The sequence below is a fragment of the Lathyrus oleraceus genome, chromosome 1 (assembly GCF_024323335.1).
Source record: "Lathyrus oleraceus cultivar Zhongwan6 chromosome 1, CAAS_Psat_ZW6_1.0, whole genome shotgun sequence".
Classification (NCBI taxonomy): Eukaryota; Viridiplantae; Streptophyta; class Magnoliopsida; order Fabales; family Fabaceae; genus Lathyrus; species Lathyrus oleraceus.
Genome location: NC_066579.1, coordinates 243,498,137 through 243,514,991, shown reverse-complemented (window position 1 = coordinate 243,514,991; position 16,855 = coordinate 243,498,137).

Here is a 16,855-nt window from a genome sequence, read left to right as displayed (position 1 = left end):
GTATGGGGCATTAATTTTATGGGACATTTCCCATCATCCATGGGTAATAAGTACATCCTCCTAGCAGTTGACTACATATCTAAATGGATCGAGGCTATCGCCTCTCCGACAAACGACACGAATGTAGTAACCAATATGTTTAAAATTGTAATCTTCCAATATGTTTATATCCAAATGTTTTGAAAAACTACTACCCAAGTATGAAGTGAAGCATAGAATTTCCACGCCCTATCACCCACAAACCAATGGAATGGAAGAAATCTCCAATTGGGAGATTAAACAAATCCTTGAAAAGAATGTTTTGAAATCAAGAAGGGATTGGTCTAATAAGTTGATTGATGCTATTGGGCTTACCTAATTGCATACAAGACTCCCATAGGCACGACACCCTTTAAATTAGTGTATAGAAAGTCTTGCCATCTCCTAGTAGAACTAGAGCATAAAGTCTATTGGGATATCACATCGTAAATATGGACCCCACTTCTGAAGGAGAGTTAATACTATTATTTAACTCTAGGTTGAAGATGTTCCCTGGAAAACTTAGGTCTAGATGGTCGGGACCCTTCAAGGTAACCCATGTTAGCCAATCAGGAGATATCGAGGTGTAGAGTGAGTACACCAAAAAAATTCTTATTAATGGTGAATGATTAAAGTACTATAATCCATCCGAAGATTTTCCAGAACAAGGTTGTACCTTCTACCTTTCTTCCCCTTGAGGGAAAGCTATCAATGATTCGAGCTACCGACATAAAATGAAGCATTTTGTGTGAGGCAAACCACATAATTTTGATATCTTTGATTCCCTAATAAAGTAAGCATTGCAATAATATAACCTAATGAGAAGATCTGACTTGTTTACTTTACTTTTTTTCAGGTGTCATCTTCATTCTCTATATAACTTTTCTCTACTAAAAAAACATTTGAGAATGCAGCATATTAACAACATGAGGATCATATTCAAGAATGGAACCTAGAGGAGACGCTACGAAGATTTATCAGAAAGAACTATTTCGCTGACAAGGTATCTTGATTTCTTAAGCTTAAAAAAATTATCCCTACGAGACAGTCTTGGGTATATGTTTAATCAAGTTGGTTAGGACCAGTTCTCATTTGCACTCCACCCCACCTACCAAAATCTAACACTTGAGATTCTTATCTCTTTTAATAACTCTCTTGACCGAATAATGGGAAGATATATGGGTAGGATTGTTTTTAGGCTGTTTGGGCATGACTATCGCTTTAGCCATAATGAAATTGGAGAGCTCTTAGGATTCCAGACTAACCCTGATGCTTCACTAAGGTTCCAAGTGACAATCTCATGTAGTATGAGCTTAATAACTTCTGCATCACCATTGAAGCCCCACCGAACCCTAAAGGGTTGAATGCTTCCCTTATTCATAACCCAACTATTATGTATTCTCAAATGGTTTTAGCACAAACCTTCTTTGGAAAGAGCGATAACACTGTCACTGTTAGTAAGGAAGAATTGTTTATCATGCTTTGTGTCTTCCAATCCCACCCTGTTTATTCTGTTGCATTCTTCCTTGCAAATCTGGACACAATAGCGAAGTCAACAAGAGGAATTATTTTTGTCGGAGGGATTGTCACCTCCATAGCTTTAGATATGGGCCTCCGAAATCATGTGGTACATCTAGTCCCTCTAGGGGGTAACACTCTGCTAGATATCGACCACTGCTTGAATAGACAACTGATAAGATTTAGGCGGCCTAATGAATTCCATCTGCTGATCAATAATGAATTTGTTAAATACTTTTTCCTCCCAAACCATGAAAGAACAAGTGTCAATAACCATGATAACTGTCTATATCAATTAGAAGGTCAGGGAAAGGCACCTACCCCCCCCCCCCTGAGTGGGCCAGTCGACAAATAATAAGTGAATGATCCACTGTGCAGAAAAAGATGAATAAAAAGGAATAAACCGCATATACTAAGTTAGGTAACAAATGAAATGTTTGGATCATTTTATTTAGCCCAAATGAAATGGTTGATATCCTTTAAAAAGAAAGAAAAACAATGCATCTTTGAAAAAGAAAGAAAAATTAAAAAAAAAAGATGTTTGGATCATAGTCACTAATAGACCGCCTGCCATGTAAGACGGGAGATAAATGGCCTTAATGTGACTATGATGAATGAAAGATGATTATAAGTAGATAGGGAAATTAGACTTTATTTCAATGGCATGATTTAGCAATGATATGCATAAGAGGTAGGCTTATGTCCACAAAAGTGGTTTGTGTTGTTACAATACCCTAAGTGTTACATTAGTACCTATTGAATTGATCCTAGCCAAAATAATTTTCATTAGCCACGTAGGAGTAACTTTCGATACTTTTCTTTGCTCTATGTTTTTATAATCATCCTACTGCATTTTAAATGTTTACATGCTAGTTGAATTGCTTGAGGACAAGCAATGGTTCATGTGTACGAGAATTTGATAATAGGAAATCACATAAGTATTATGACCCTATTAGCATGCATCTTAGCATAGTTTTTATATGTTTTGGCATTATCATAATGGTATTATCCTTGTATTTCAATAACAGGACAATCAAAGACTTGTACAAGTAAAAACAACAAGAAAATGGAGAGAAAAAGTAAAGAAAATAGTTTTGAAAAAGATGACGGTCATTAGCCCTGCTGATGTTCCTCAGTCTGGCTAAAGATGGAAAAAGGACCTGACGACTGTCAACCTCAGTTGACGCCTGTCAGGACAGCGCAACCTAATTTTTCACCCCCATTCCTCATATTCACTCTCCCACTTCCCATATTTTTCTCCACCATTTTTCCCACTTCCTAGCAGTTATCACTACGAAGTTTTGGTATATAAATAGGACTTTACTTTCAGTTTTCATTATTAAAGTCTTAAGAGTTTTGTTTAAGCATAAGCTCACGATTGTAAAAGCACTTATTTGCTCACATTGAGTAATAAGTGCACTTCAGAAATCAGTTAGAGAAAGTGATTATTCTACTCTTGGATCAATTGCAACTTAATCCTGCCGACATAATTTTTCCGGAGTTTAAGTCAAGCATTTAATTGTCATTGTTCTGCATTACAAGTTCCTTAATTTACCAATCTTTTTGCTATTTTCATTTTAATTCTTAATATATATATATATATATATATATATATATATAGACATGGCAACATAATTCGTACTCGCGGGAACCCATCCGAACCCACCCCGAATTTGACAAGGAAAGCTCGCTTTGATTGGATTTGGTTTTGAGTTTGGGTTTTTCCCAATTATAAAATATGGGGATGGGTCGTGTAATGGGGACACTAGTACACACTCCAAACTCATCCCGGAACATGCCCCTTTTATTTTATTATGTATTTTTTTATTTAGTTTTGATACTTTAAAATATTAAATATGTGGTTAACGTTTTAAGATTTTGATTTTGATTTATTATTTAAAATATTTGAAATGTATGCATATAATTTTTTGAGATAGTTTTGTTTTATTATTTGTAATATAATTTTTTTTTGAAAAAAATAAATATTTCTATTATATATATATATATATATATATATATATATATATATATATATATATATATATATATATATATATATATATATATATATATATACCTTTCGATTACTATTATAAAAAGAAAAAAAACTTTTTAAATTTATTGAATAAGTGATGTATTTGGTCATTATTCTATATCAGATAGATCAATTTTTTAATGAACCTAATTTTTTTTATTACTTATAATAGTGACCAGATGGTGTGTTTGTGTGTGTGTGGCTGTGCGTGCGTGCATGTGTGTGTGTGTGCGCACACACACACACACTTCATTACCACTTTTATTATTATGTTTAATTTATTTAGTATGGAATTTAATAACTGTAGTTTGTCACATTAGTATGTCCGAAAAATATATTAATTCTTGGATGTGAGGATTGTCGTTACGATAATATTCGCATATAAGTCGTACTTTAATTGATAAAATATGATTTGTTTAAGGGCTGATTTTGAACTATTTTTGAATTTAAAATAGTTATAAGCGAAAGCGTAATTTAGAGATACAAGTTCGTGTCTGAAAGAACGGACCTTGTATCAGACTCAAGTAAAAAATAATATTTTTATTAACTGCTTTGTGAAAGTATCTTTTATTAAAATGAAAAAATTAATGTTTCCAAAAATAAATTTTAAAAGCATAAATGGACATTGCGAGAGTGGACGATTGTGAGGATAAAATCTAGTGTTAGACGAGTTAAAGCCGATGACACCTTTAAGCTTTCTTTTTCTCCTTCAGCAAACTTTTTTAATTATTTGGAAACAATTAATTTTTAGAAAAAAAGTTATGCAATTTACCACGCCGACCATGCGAAACTGACCGGGATAGATTTCAGGCTAAAACTCGATTCTGATTCCGCGAAATCGAGTGGTTCATTTAAATTAACTATTTTTACTAAGAGAAATTATTATCCCTATTTAATAAATTAATATGGTGCCTGTGTGAGTACTGAAGATTGATGCAAGCTACATTCCAGTCTCCTCTTTAATCAATTCCTTATTCTAAAATTAATGTTTTTCTTTTCTTTCTGCAAATCCAAAAATCATTCCTCATAGACTTAGATTTACATAGCAACGACAGATAACGACACACTTGACATTGTTCTTTGTGGTGAAAAATACCTAGAAGAGGGCGAGGATCCCTCTCTACCCTTCGTGCAATAACACCTATATTAGAGTAGTTTTCCCCTTACTTAATTTCCAGCAAGACCTAGCTTTGAATATGACTTCTTCCTCTCTCTCAAACCCTTCTTTTTCCTCTTCTCACAATTTTCTCATTCTCCTAATTTCCTCCAATTCCATGTACTGATAATTCTAAAGTTCCACCAATCCTCGTTATAAATATTAACCTAATTTTCAGATTATTAATAATTCCACTCTTCCCCCCAACTTATTCATATTTTCACATCATTCCCTTATTTTTTCAATAATTCTAATTTCCACCCAAATCACATGAATTCCCTATTTTTCTTATTTTTTTAAACATTTAAAATTAACTAAAGTTCTAAATAATTCTCACCACTATCCATAAATCTCACAAAATATTTAAGCACGCCAATAATTAAATAAAACTAATAAATCATATAAATTCACCAATACTCAAAAATGAATAAATAAAAGTAAATTGAAAATTCAATTAAATAATTAATTGAAAATTCGGGGCGTTACAACTCTCCCCCACATAAAGAATTTTCGTCCTCGGATATTAACTTAAGTAAAAGCTCCGGATAAGACTATCTCATTTGACTCTCGAGCTCCCACGTCAAACTCCCACTAGCAGCTCCTCTCCACACTACCCTTCACCGAAGCAATCTCCTTGCCTCTCAAGTGCTTCACTTTGTGATCCTCAATCTGAAAGGGTGATGCCTCAATAGTCAAGTTCCCTCTAACTTGCACATCATCCAATTGAATCACATGAGATATATTAGGTTGTGTAGCGATAAATTCATGACCACTGAGCTATTGGTTAACTCAACGTCAATAAAACAAGAGTCGCCACCGCGCTTTTATTGTTTCTACAGGAAAAGGGAAAAGTACGAACATATCCCAAAAATAAGAAGTTTTTAAATCAAAACTAATAAAATGTCAGAGATTACAGGTAAGGGGGTTGGTTACACAGAGGGAAGGTATTATCACCCAAAATGTCCTAGGTACTCCTAGGGAGCCCTTTTTTGTGTGCAAGTGTTTTAGTTGAAAAGATGTTTGCTAAAAAATTAGAATGAGGGGGTGAGAAAAGAATTCATTTATTTAAAATTTTGTGTTTGGCAAGATCTTCGGTCTTATGCCTACGTACAAACATAAAAATGAGGGATCAAAACCTCGTAGTTCATGGTAAAAAATTTAAAGATGGGTGGATTCATTTTAACAAAAGCTTAAAGATCTTTTGTTATCAAAGGGAGAATACTAAACCAAACATCCATCGATAATGAGGGTTTTACATCATTTAAGAGGGAGGGCCCCAACTTGGATTCAATCAAAAAGTATGCCACTAACCCCTAATAAATGGAAAGTCTTACAATCAATATATCATGGAATGGAAGAATTATATCTCAACCAAAGATAACTCAAATCTAAAGGCTTTCTTTTGAGAAAGTTAAAAGGAAAAGTCACAAAGTGGACAAAAAGATTAGATGAGCTTCTTAGTTCTTTTTGTCTTTTTTGAAAATAATGTCAATATGATTAAGTTTATTCACAAGTTTGATTAAGAAAATATTTTGAAATGGCATAAGGCCAAGGTTTCTACTCATTAAAACAAGTCTAAGTTGAAAAAAACAAGCAAAGAAGTTTTTAAAAATTAGGGAGAGATTTTTAAATTAAAGAAGTAGGAGGAGATGAAGGGACTATCCTAGATAAGATTTAAAAGTTTAGATTTGAAAATATCTAACCAATGGGAAGCATCCACAAGACAATAGTGTCAGATAGAAACCCATTTCCTTTGGATTGTTAAGAAAGAAACAAGCATAATGATCCAAGAAATTAATAAGAAGACCAAGTGGTATAAAATAAAGATAACCAAACATCCAAGTAAGCACTCCAAAAGCAAGCAGTCTTCAATGTCTTTTAGGAGTATCAGATGAAATATCCCTTGAAACATACTCAAAGAGAAATCAATCAAACGATATCAATAAGATCAAAATAACAATGCCCACAAAGAAAGAGAGTAATAGATAAACCAGAGGGAGTATCTCAAGGCTTGTATTAGATGAATGGCATTGGCCATGTGAAATTCTGGTATCAGATATGAGATGTCAAAGGTAATGTCACGACACTAATATCTGAACAACAACTAAAATATAAACAGGATAAAAGACAAAGAAACAATTGAGCAAGTGACACAAGTAATTGTTAACCCAGTTCGGTGCAAACTCACCTACGTCTGGGGGCTACCAAGCTAGGAAGGAAATCCACTAAACAAAATTAGTTCAAAGACTCTCAGTAAATAACTTCAAGTTACATTCTTTTCACCTAATCTCTACCCATGTGACTTCTATCTAAGAACTCTTAGGTATGAGACCTTACTCACTCCCCCCCCCCCAATCACAACAGTGATATAAAAACAAATATTACAAAGAAAGAAGACACTCTTCAAGGACACGTACTTGATCTTGCTTAAAAGCTTCAATCAAGTAAACACACACTCGTGCTTCAAAGCTTAGAGTGGACAAATTATAACATAAAAGTCAGTCCAATTCAAACATCAATAAGATGAATGAATGGCTCAAAATACATAAGCTCACACAAGACTAAAACCCTAAAACTCTCTCACTCTTTCGTTCGTTCCTTGTGTGTTTAAACCAGGTTTTACATGGCCTTTAAATAGAAGCTTTAGAATAGGCCTGGGCAGCATAAAACCCTAATTTTATTTCCTTGCATATCTTCTAAGTAACGACATCTAATCATCCCTTATTGGAAAATAGATCATTCTGGTTTTAAATCAAATTACTCCTTGAATAGCGCATTCAATCTCCACTTAATCACACACAGATTTGCATGAAAAGTGCAATATTAAGATACATAACATTCAGACTGAATGTTCTTTATACACATGTCTTAACATCGGGTCTGGCATCTTAGATCAATCCTATACAACCATATTTAAACATACTGTAGGAAGCTGATATCACATGTCAACACAACACGCGTGACAACTTGTGATAACTCTAAGTTTTACCAAAATTGATGCCAACACATAGAACCAATAAACTCCCCCTTTGGCAAATTTTGTCTAAAACATACATCAGATCATACGTTTCACAAGATAACAATCAGAATATCAGTTCAGCAGCAGAAGTAAACATACACACATTACTAGCAAAAATAGCAACTAGTAAACACACATGCGCTTGTGCTCACACAGGCAAAACACTTCCCCCTCTTCTCCCTCTTTTATCAAACATCCAACATCATATCCAACAACATCTATAGCTATAGCTACTTCTCCCCCCTTTTTAGCCAAAAGAGACCAAAGAGACAAAATAAATGTATATTCAGAGGGGGGCCAAATTCAAAGGACCTAATCAGAGGAGCTTGAGCTTGCAGCTTCATTAGCATCAAAAACATAATTGCCACTTGTCTCATCATCAGTTGCAGACCTCTCACTAGAGGTGTGGGCTTCAGCTTCCTTAGCATATTCAATATTCTCACCTTCAACTCGCTCCAAGCTTGCAATCAGGGCTTCTAACGATTCTTTCCTAGCTATTACTACCCTTATCCCTTCACCCAGCTCTTTACACGTCTCCTTCAGCTCAGCAATAGTTCCAACTTTTGAGGCTGGCTTTTTCATAGCAGATGTCATGACAATATCTTCGACATGACTGCCTTCAAACAGTTTATAGTGCACTGACAAAGCATGTTTTCTTCAACTTGGTAAGTCATTAGAACTCAGAATCCCAGGGTGTTGACTCAGGATAATCCCACAAATCATAGAGGGAAAGGCTATAGGCAGCTTCACTGCATTAGTAGATGCATGCTTGACAATTTGTTCAAACATAAATCTACCATAGTCAAATTTTAGTTTGGTTCCAACAACAAAGATAAATCTTCTAAGGGTATTAAAAATTATGGAAATGTGGTTGGTAGGCACCCAATTTGCAGATCCTATTTTATGCAATTGTCATACGGTGAACTGGACTTTTTTGTGGTTTTAATCGCAATGTCGCGGTTAGCAAGAGTCGCCACCGACTTTTCTTTTATCCAATAAGGAAAGGTGGAAAAGAACAGGAAAAACCTTAATTTAGATTTTGGGTTCGGGAGGTACATTATACAAAGGGAAGGTGTTAGCACCCTTTGTATCCATGGTTATCCATGGGCTCTTAATTGCTCGATCACTTATATTATTTTTGTCTGAAAAAAAGTGTTTGTGAATTGTTTGGAAAATTGTTTTGAAAAGAGAATTTAACTTTGTAATGATTATTGTATGAATGTATACAAAGTGGTTATCCCGTTTTAGTTTTGAAAATTGTTTAGAAAAATATAACTCGGTAATGATTCTAGTATGAATGTATACCAAGTGGTGATTTTCTAAAGGCATTTTGAAAGGTGTGAGGTGCAAAAAAAATGTTTTAAGTTGTGATCCAGCAATTAAGAGTTATACCGACCCAAGGTCTTTACGGGCATTTCCTATCCTTATGAGGGTAAAACTGTCCTTATTATTGAGAAATAAGTAGTTTTATCCTTTGGATGTAAAAGGGTCATCGTAGGGTCATCGATTGGTCATTGAAGGCAACAGTTACGAGGATACCTTAGCATTCGAAGGGACTATCATCTTTTAACCGTAGGCAACATCGGAGGGTCATCGAGGGACAAAGTTGTATATTCGAAGGCAACATCCGAGGGACTATAATTTATTTTATGATGATTTAACCGAAGGGTCTTTGCTAAGGGTATCCCCACGTTCGCGGGACATGACCGTAATATCGTAATCGTAAGGCAACAAAGAGAGGTCCAAGATCACTTATTCAAAGGCAAAGTTTTACAATTAATTATATAATTAGGATGAAACTCCACATTAAAATTATTAAAAATAATATATTAAAAAATTAATACATTAGAAATTAATACATTAAAAAATTAATTTAGGGTGAAACTCCACAAGGGTATCCCACAAATAAAGTGGAATACCTAGCCAATAACCTTTTCCTGGGATATGTGAACCTTTACGAAACTCAAAAAAAGAAACATGTCAGAACACCAAATCAGGGTGCAATCGAAGATTACACCGGAGAAATATCACAACAATAAATAGGATAGGATGAATAATGCATGGCTATGATAAAACATAAAAAAAAACAGAATAGAAAAGTCAGCTACTGTCTCGTTCGCCTCTGCCTCGCCTAGCGAATGCCACGGATTTTGAATTTGAAAACAGCCCCATGTTAGGAACTTTGAATTTTATGGCATTTTATCACAGGAATAACATGGTCAAACATTCAGGGTATTCAGGCATATTTAAATTCCCATACGAAAGCAAATTATATATCAACATTTAATCATGATGCATTATATATGTAGATATGGCCAATTGAAAGTATAAACAATAGAGATACGCAAACCTGTTTGCCAATTCAAGGTTGAAGGGATTGACCACTTGTAGTATCGGAATAAGTTAGGCAGCGGGAATTGGACGGCGATGGCTTCGGTGCAGATGGGCTGCCTTTAGGGTTTCTTTACTCTGAATTCTCCGGGTAGGCAGGGTTCCTATGCCAAAGTTTCTATCCGTCCTTCTCTGTTCTCTCTCTTTCTTTTTCCTCAAGGTTTTGTTCCAAGGAAACCTCAGAGTGTTTTGCTTCTCTTCCTTCTTTCTCCAGTAAATCTCCCAGTGTAAACTCCAAGTGTCACTCCCCTACTGAGACTTCAGTATTTATAGACTAATTTCGTGGGTAATGGGCTTGGAATGAGGGAGACCCAAGTCCAAAATAATTTGTTATATTTTATTTATTTATTTATTTTAATTATTTAATTAATTAATTAATTAATTAATTAATTTTTTTTTTTTTTTTTTTTTTTTTTTTTTTTTTTTTTTTAGGAAAAATGATGGGTAATTTTTGGGGTATGACAGCTGCCCCTGTTCAATATTCTTGAACCGAGAGAGTTAGGATGGCGTGTATGCCATTCGTGGTTTGGAGGTGGAAGATTATTGAACACTAGAATGCCCCAAAAATTTGCACTTGAGAATCGACAGTTGGTCTTGATGGAGATGGGCTTAAAGATGCCATCCGGGAGGTTTGATGACGAAAGCTTCAGATCGCGCCGTATATTAGGCCAATTTGAAGACATGGGTGCCACACCGGGTCGTACGTTAGACCGTATAATGTGTCATCCATTAGGCTGCCGACTTCGCTGGGGAGTCGGAGTGTGTCATATGCTGTTGGGGATAAAGGATCAGAATGGACCATACGCTAGATCGTATCTGAGTTGCAGAATGAGCCGTACGTTAGGCTGAATCTGATGACGAAAGGGGTAGTCGTACGTTAGACTACACTTCAGAAATGTACCGTATGTTAGGTAGCATCTGAGGGGATGGACATCCGAACGGGTCGTACGTTAGACCGTCGCAGAATGAGTCGTCTGTTAGGCCGCATCTGATGATGAAAGCGGTAGTCGTACGCCAGACTACACTTCAGAAATGTACCGTACGTTAGGTAGCATCTGAGGGTTGTAAGATCCAAACGGGTCGTACGTTAGACCGCGTTGGAGTTGCTGGAGTTCAGAATGGATCGTACGCTAGATCGTATCTGAGTTGCAGAATGAGCCGTACGTTAGGCTGTATCCGAAGAAGAAAGTAGTCGTACGCTAGACTACACCCCTGAACGTACCGTACGCTAGGCAGTATCCGAGGATTTGAAGGTCCAAATGGGTCGTACGTTAGACCGCATTGGAGTTGCTGAAGAAGTCATATGTTGGGCTGAATCAGAATGAACCGTACGTTAGGCTGTATCTGATAACCTGTATATGTTGTACTTGCAATAAATGTCTGGGATGGGCTTAAAGATGCCATCGTTAGGAGGATGTCGAAGTGTTGTCAGAATGAATGTTCCCATGAACTGTATTTGAAATATGTATCTGAATCTTGAATGTGATTGATAAAGGTGTCTGTCTGAATGAACCTTCTACTTTGACTATATCAGGAGGATAATTAACCTGCAAAGAAAAAGTTAGCTTCATGCTATGTCATGATGCATGAGATGTTTCGTGTTATGCTAAAATAAATGTGAATGTTGTATGCATGCGTATGCTGTGAAAGGATGTAATGAATGAGTTATGCGTATGAGAAGTTCTGCTTGGGGACTCTACTGGGGAAAATAAATCCCCATCTACTGATTTGAGACATTTGTGTCGATGACCCTTTCTCGGCTGGGGATGCTTGATTTCTGTCTGATGGTGGAAATATTCAACAGAGCCTGGCTGGGGATGGATGAGATGATCAATCTGTCTGGTGACGCCGACCTCTGTTGGGGAGTAACTGGCTGTGCCTGGGGAATACTGCTAATTTCTTCTGAGGAATAACAGACTTGCTGGGGGAATAGAATTGGTAGCGGATTCATTGGAAGCATGGTTAGACCTTCTCCTCGATCCTGAAGTCGGGTAGTAATTGCTATTGCTATTCTACGCATATATTTTGGTAAACATTTATCATATTCAAATGCACATATTAATTCAAATTAAATCAATGGACATTTACGCAACCAAAACAGAAAAGTAAAAACAAAAGCATCTTTTTTTTTGAAAGAGGGTTGTATTGATTTTGAAAGGAGGCCTATAAACAGGCAATTTGTGTACAAGGAGACAGAAATCCTAGTAAGAGGAAATTGTCGAAAACAAAGAGAAAGCTATGTGGAAGAAGTCCTATTGATTTTAAGCCTACTACTGTCATTATGTCTTCGAGCATCTCATCCCTTGCTGTCGGATAGAAGTGATTGGCTTGGTCAGTCCCTCGAACTTGGATGAAAGTTGACTGAGAACGGGACATAGTCATACGCTTTAATCCCTAATTTTTGCCTGGACCGCCTTTTCAGGTTTTCAGTCCACCAGGATACCCTTTTTTGCCCAAGCCGCCTTTTCAGGTTTTCGACTTGCCGGGTGTACATTTTTTTTTATATATCCCTAATTTTTGCCCGAACCCTTTTGGTTCGCCGGGATGCCCTTACTTTTGCCTAGATACGTCGATCTAGCGGGTCTCTTTTATGCGTAGTATTTTTTAACTATGTCCGCGTTCACGGGATGTGGGAAGTCTTCACCATCCATAGTAGCGAGTATCATGGCTCCACCAGAGAATACCTTCTTAACCACAAATGGCCCTTCGTATGTGGGAGTCCATTTGCCTCTGGGATCACCTTGTGGTAGAATGATACGCTTGATCACCAAGTCGCCAAGTTGGTACACCTGTCTCTTAACTCTTTTGTTAAATGCCTGGGTCATGCATTTCTGATATATCTGCCCATGACAAACAGCCGCAAGTCTCTTCTCATCAATCAGATTTATCTGATCGAGTCGAGTCTGAATCCATTCATCTTCATCTAAGCCCGCCTCTTTCATGATTCTTAGAGAGGGAATCTGAACTTCCACTAGTAAGATGGCTTCCATTCCATAGACTAAAGAGAACGGAGTTGCCCCTGTCGTAGTGCGCACTGAAGTGCGATAACCGTAAAGAGTAAAGGGTAACATCTCATGCCAGTCTTTGTATGTTACTGTCATTTCTTGCATGACCTTCTTGATATTGTTAGCAGTCCCCACGGTGCCGTTCATCTTTGGCCGGTACGGAGAAGCGTTATGGTGTTTTATTTTGAACTGCGTGCAGAGTTCAGTAATCATCTTGTTGTTCAAATTAGTACCATTGTCAGTGATAACTCTTTCAGGAGACAACAGGTTTCTCAAATAGGTATTTGATAGAATCCATCTTAGAAGTCAATAAGGTGGTATGATTCAACATATACTGTCTTAGTCGGCGAGCAGCCCAGGCCAAAGCACAGCAAGCTTTCTCGGGCTGTGAGTATCTTGTTTCACAGTCGGTACCTTTTGCTAAGGCAGTATATGGCATGCTCTTTTCGACCAGACTCGTCATGTTGCCCCAACACACCTCATTGAATTTTCTAACACGGTCAAATACGTAATTAAAGGTCTTCCTTCAACTGGTGGCATCGGAACTGGAGGTTCTTGGCGATATTTCCTGATTTTGTCATAAGCTTCTTGGCATTCATCATTCCATACCATCTCTTGATTTTGTCTCAGTAATTTGAAGATGGGTTTGCAGGTAGCAGTCAAGTGTGGAATGAATCGGGCAATGTAATTCGAGTGCCCCAAGAAACCTCTGACTTCTTTCTTGTTTATTTCAGTACCCATATTTACAATTTCAATTGATTCCTCATGCGGCTGTATAGTCTTTTCTTCTTGCAGTAGTCGGGCAAGTTCTCCAGGGACTTCACAATCTTCCTCGCTTCCATCCTCGGCTTGGTAGATCGGATTTTCAAAGTCATAATGAACAGTAGCAGAGTCATTACCAACAGGATCCAGAGTGGATATGGATCGGCAAATTGTTACGTGAGTGTGTGCAAGAAACATAGCTTGTTTGAAAAATGACAGGAAAGATAAAGAGCGCAATATTTGAATGCAAAAAGTCCATTGATCTATTGAATATGAATATGCTTATGAAAATGACAAACCCCTAACAAATTAGCCATTGTGCCTCGGGCATAGACCCAATGCTTTAAGAAGTTTGATTGTAAAAGAAAATTAAAATTTGCAATTCTAGAATAAACAATAACAATTACTCCTGACTAAAGGAAATCGGGATAATGTCTTCAGTCTTCCAATTGTTGAGTCCGTCACCAATTGTTGGGAAAATCCAGCTATCCAAGTCGCAATCACTATCAGCATCTTCCATAGCATTAATCTGATTTTTGACTATCTTTCCAGAGTTAAACCCCAGGCCAGCTTTATCAGACTTGTACGGTACATTGATCAGTTGACCCCAACCAGCACGATCACCATTTTCAACCGCGGCTTGAGCATCTTTCAGAGAGATCATGACAGGGGGAGCACGAACAACCTTGGGCACAAGGGGAGTTGGCTTAAGGACAGGACTGGGTGGAGGAACCACTTCAAATGACTGAGAAGGAGTCTCAAAGAATTCACCATCCATCTCAACGTATTTGAAGGCTTGCACACTATTGACAATATACTCTTCTTCTCCACATACAGTGACAACCATGCCTGCTATTGGATACTTCAGCTTTTGATGAAGCGACGAAGCTACCGCACCCGCCCCATGGATCCAAGGGCGCCCCAACAAGCAGGAGTAGGCGGGACGAATGTCCATCACGTGAAAGGTAGTGTTGAAGACTTGAGGTCCTATCTTGATAGGGAGAACCACTTCACCATAGACAACACTCTTCGCACCATCGTAAGCACGCACCACAACATCACTAGGTTTCAGTTCAATGCCTTTGTAGTCAAATTTATCGAGTACAGCTTTCGGGAGCACATTCAAGGAAGAGTCGTTGTCGATCAACACGTGAGCCAGGGTGATCCCCTCACACTCGATGGAGATATGCAGAGCTTTATTGTGATTCTTTCCTGCTGGCGTCAGGTCAGCATCGGAAAAGCCTAGGCCATTGTCAACAGTCAAATTAGCAACATAATGTTCGAATTGATCGACGGATGTTTCTTGAGGCACATGAGCGGTCTTCAAGAATTTCATCAATGCATTGGCATGGGATTCAGAGGATAATAACAAGGACAACATTGAGATTTTAGACGGAGTATGCCCCAATTGTTCCACTACATCAAAATCGCTCTTACGGATGATTTTCAGCATCTCTTCCATTTCCTGTTTGGCATCATTTTCAGAAGTAACTTCGACCGATGTCTCTGACTGAGGAGGATTGACTGGTCTTTTTCCTCGAATTTCGGGAGCGGGAGGTGAGATTTCTGGGGAGTAGATCCTTCCACTTCGAGTAACTTTACTAGTCCCCACAATATCATTAGGATTAGCAGAACTACCAACTTGCTTTATGCCATGGATGTAAACGTCGCCTCCATAGTTCCACGGAATAGCTTTGCTGGAGGAATATGGCACGGGGCCAGGTGCGGTAATAATCAGGGGAGCCACTTTGGGCTCAGCGGTAATCTTCACAGGCACTCTAGTAGCGGTAATCTTCACTGGAGCTTTGGACCTAGCAATCACAGATACCTCTTCAATAGAGTTGTCCACCTTAGGAACCCTTTCAAATAGAATTGTACGATCATCCATCAGCCGTTGAATGCCGTTCTTCAATTTCAAACAATCATTGGGTCGGAGTACACAGAGATCGCAATCTTCAGCATAACCTGGAAATAAACCAGCTTGCAATAAATTCTTCTTAACGATCAGGAGAGGAGATGCTAAATCAGCAACGTCAGTAACGTGAGAATTGTCGTCCGCAACATTAACATTCTGGTCATGATTAGGCATAGGTGCTGTGATGACATTGGGGGTCGCCGGAGGATCAAATTCAATTTCTCCAGCGTCGATCATATCCTGAATCTTGTTCTTCAACAACCAGCAATCATTCGTATCATGCCCGGGGCTATCGGAGTGATAGGCACACCTGGCGTTGGGATTATAACGAGGAGAAGTAGTGTTGGGATTTGCAGGAGGGCCTCTAAGGGTAATCAAATTGGCCTTTAACATACTCTGCAGTGCTTGGGTTAAAGTCATATTGATCTTGGTAAACTGTCTTCTCGACCTGTCTTGTCTGTGTTGGAAGTTCTGAGATGGCGGTGCGGCAATTGTAACTGCCCCAACAGTATGGTCACGATTCTTCTTGTTATGCTTCCTCTCACTGTACACAGCATTTGATTCACTCTTTCCCTGATAGGACTTTTTGGTGCTTGCAGAAGTAGCTGCCTGTATCTTTCCACTTCGAATGCCGCTTTCAACCCGTTCACCTGTCAAGATAAGTTCAGTGAAACCTGACGAGGAACTTCCCAGTAGATGGCTGTAGAATGGGCCAGTCAGTGTACCCATGAACATGTCCACTAACTCTCGATCAGTCATAGGGGGTTTGACTCTGCCAGCCAAATCTCTCCACTTTTGAGCATATTCTTTAAAACTTTCTTTAGAGCCCATAGTCATATTTTGTAGTTGTAGCCGAGTAGGCGCTAACTCAGAATTATACTGGTAGTGCTTGTAGAAAGCTGTTGCTAAATCAGTCCATGTGCGGATGTTAGAGCTCTCAAGCTGATAATACCACTCTAACTGTGTGCCAGACAGACTCTCTTGGAAGAAATGGATCCACAGTTTCTTATCAGTAGTGTGCGGCTGAATCTTTCTC